Below are 2967 nucleotides of genomic sequence, written 5' to 3'. Positions count from 1 at the left end.
CTCTGTCTCCACAGTAGCTATGCCAAAAGCCCAACAAAGTCCTTTTGGGTCTTTGAAATACCCATTCCTCAGGTAATCTATGTCATGGATGCACGGGGCCTCTGGGCCAGTCACAATGGGGTGTCTGTGCCATTCTTTCCCAGTCAGGCTCACTTCAGTTTCCAATACAGTCAGCTGTTGGGATCCCCCTGTTACCCCAGAAATGGAGATGGATTCTGCCCCTACGTATCTTGACGGTATTAAAGTACATTGTGCGCCGGTGTCCACTAAGGCCTTATATCTTTGTGGCTCTGATGTGCCAGGCCACCGAATCCACACTGTCCAATAGACTCGATTGTCCCTCTCCTCTACCTGGCTAGAGGCAGGGCACCCCTAGTCCTGGTCATGGTACTCATTGCGCTCTTCTTGTAAATATGACCTGGAGGTCCCTTCAAGAGGATCGGACGTATCATCATTCCTGTACCGTCTGGAGTCTTGCCCACGAGAGACTGGAGCAGCATTTACCCTTGAAGAGTTCCTTGTGGCACTTGTTCCTCTTTTCAGTTCACGTACCCGGGCTGCTAAGGAAGAGGTGGGTTTCCCATCCCACTTCCTCATATCTTCTCCGTGCTCACGGAGGTAAAACCATAGATTGCCACGTGGAGTGTGCCCTCTCTCCTTAGCTAGGGGATGCTGGCTCCTAATAGCAGAGACTCTTGTTTGTCCTGGTGTGATATGGAAGATCCCTTCCTTAATTTCTTCTCTTAGCTTCTGGTGGTCCTCTTCAATCTTCTCTTCCAGGCTTCGGACATGTTCAGTCAGTTTGGTTTCCACAGATGAGACGTGGGCTCGTAATGCGGCGGTGACAGGGTCTTCATAAATCCTGAGTTTACTGACCAACGCGTCCACCTTGTCCTCTCCCTCCCTCCATTGCAGCGTTGCTAAGTAGCTGGAATACATTTCTGGTCCGAGTCGTGTAAACTTTAACCACATCTGGGATGTGCACTGTACACCATCTGGACTTTTAGGGAATCTTTCATCCTCTGAAAAGATTATCTCCAGTACAGTTAATTCTCTTAAGCACCGGATACCTTGTTCCATCGTGTTCCACTGTCCTTGCTGTACGTGGAGGTCCTCCTTACAAAGGTATCTCTCCCTCACACTGGACAACAGTCACCGTCAGAGGCTGAGAGTTTCCTCCCTCCTTCCAATCCCCTGATCAATGACTACATCTCGAGACAGGGATCCCAGCTGTCTGGCTTCACTCCCATCTAGAATTGTATCGTTAGTTGCGGTATCCCAGATTCGGAGCAACCAGGTCAGAATGGACTCATTCGCCTGTCGTGTGAACTCTCTCCGGAGCTCACGTAGTTCACCCAGGGATAGGGACCGAGTGATTATTTCTGGTTCTGTCTCCTCCAGTGGATGTGAAGGTCCTGCCTCTTCGTCATCATTTGCTATACGGACTGATTTAGTCTTTGATTTCCTTTTCTGGACAGGGGCGACTGCTATTGGTTTCGGTTGTTCTTCTGGCTCCTCGATGGTTTGTGTGGACACGGTGCCGGTTGATTCATTTCTTTCTCCCTCTGACTCAGCTGTGGTTTGGGTAGACGTGGTGCCTGTGGATTTGCTCCTTCTCTCCTGCCCCTGACAGTGCTGTACCATGTCAAGTAGTGTCCGGTAGGCAGTGGTCAGGGCCCAGCAGGTTGCTGTGAGCTGGCCATCTCTGGAGCTGCCAGAGCATTTCCCCTTCACCAGTCTTATCATGCTAACCGGATCCTGCAGTTGTTCAGGGGTGAATTTCCAGATCATTGGAGGAGAAAACTTCTCCAAATACTGGCCGATGTCCTCCCACTTCCCGTGCCACTCAGCATTATCTGCTCCCAGGGCAGGCGTCCAAACAACCTCCCTAGAAGGCCCTGTTCTGACCCTAAACATGGTGTACACAGTACAGAGCAGACATAGCAACACTAACAATAACATTATGCTATCCTTAACATCAAAAGGGAACTCAATATTTTCAAAAACTGTTGTAGCAGGTCTGAAGGGGAAGAAGGAGGTGAGAGGCTGGAAACAACCATTCCCCCCTGTTCCCCCAAAGGGCTGGGTGCGATTTTTAATGAGACTCCAGAGGTAACAACCCAAACCAGGACAGGCAAACAGGACTGAATACACATTTACAATGAAACTCATTGCTTCTGATGTTATGATAACATAAATATAGTATACTAATAAAGCAATTTGGATCCCTCTCCCTGGTTTTAAAAAGAGCATCAAAACAGGCAAATAGCACCCCATCTGTGGAAATATGAACATGCTCAAATACAACATCCATGTGAATGCATGAAACAACATGGTGATCAGGGAGTTTCTGTATTCAAACAGACAAATGTTTAAAATGAAATTGTGATTCTGACTTCTCTCTCTCTGCCCCACGATGGGCGTCAAAAATGTGCTGGTTTAAAAGTTAACCAGCAGGGGAAATGAACTCAACTCAAAAGAGAGATTGTAAGTCAGAATAACAATTTAATAAAATAATACAATAAGCACAACTACACAGACAAGCAATTGGTATCAACCCACAAAACCCAAATGTACAACCTGGCACCCCAGGGCACAAACAAAACAGTGCTCCCTGGGCCCCCCCTGAGTCCAAAGCAAAGGGAGAGGGGAAAAAAACCTGCTGGTAGGAGAGCTGCTGCAGTCCAGCTAAAAGTGGTGATTGTAGTCCAGCCGAGGGTGGTGGTGAGCTGCAGTCCTCCTCTGGGTCCCACGAGTGGAGAGAGTGGCAAGGTTCTGAAACTCCAGGTTTATATATTCTCCAGCTCTGGCAGCAATGCTTAGCCCCTCCCCCAGAGTGGGGAATTCCATAAAAGGATGTTCAGTCCTTCCCTCAGAGTGGGGAATTCCATAAAAGGGTGTGAGGGTGCTCAGTCAGGGAATTTCCACAAAAGGGCATGAGGACAGGAGCATGGGGGGGGGGGGGGG

This window comes from Corapipo altera, unplaced genomic scaffold (assembly GCF_003945725.1).
Source record: "Corapipo altera isolate COAL_440 unplaced genomic scaffold, ASM394572v1 61029, whole genome shotgun sequence".
NCBI classification, from domain to species: domain Eukaryota; kingdom Metazoa; phylum Chordata; class Aves; order Passeriformes; family Pipridae; genus Corapipo; species Corapipo altera.
Note: the sequence above shows the minus strand (reverse complement) of the source record.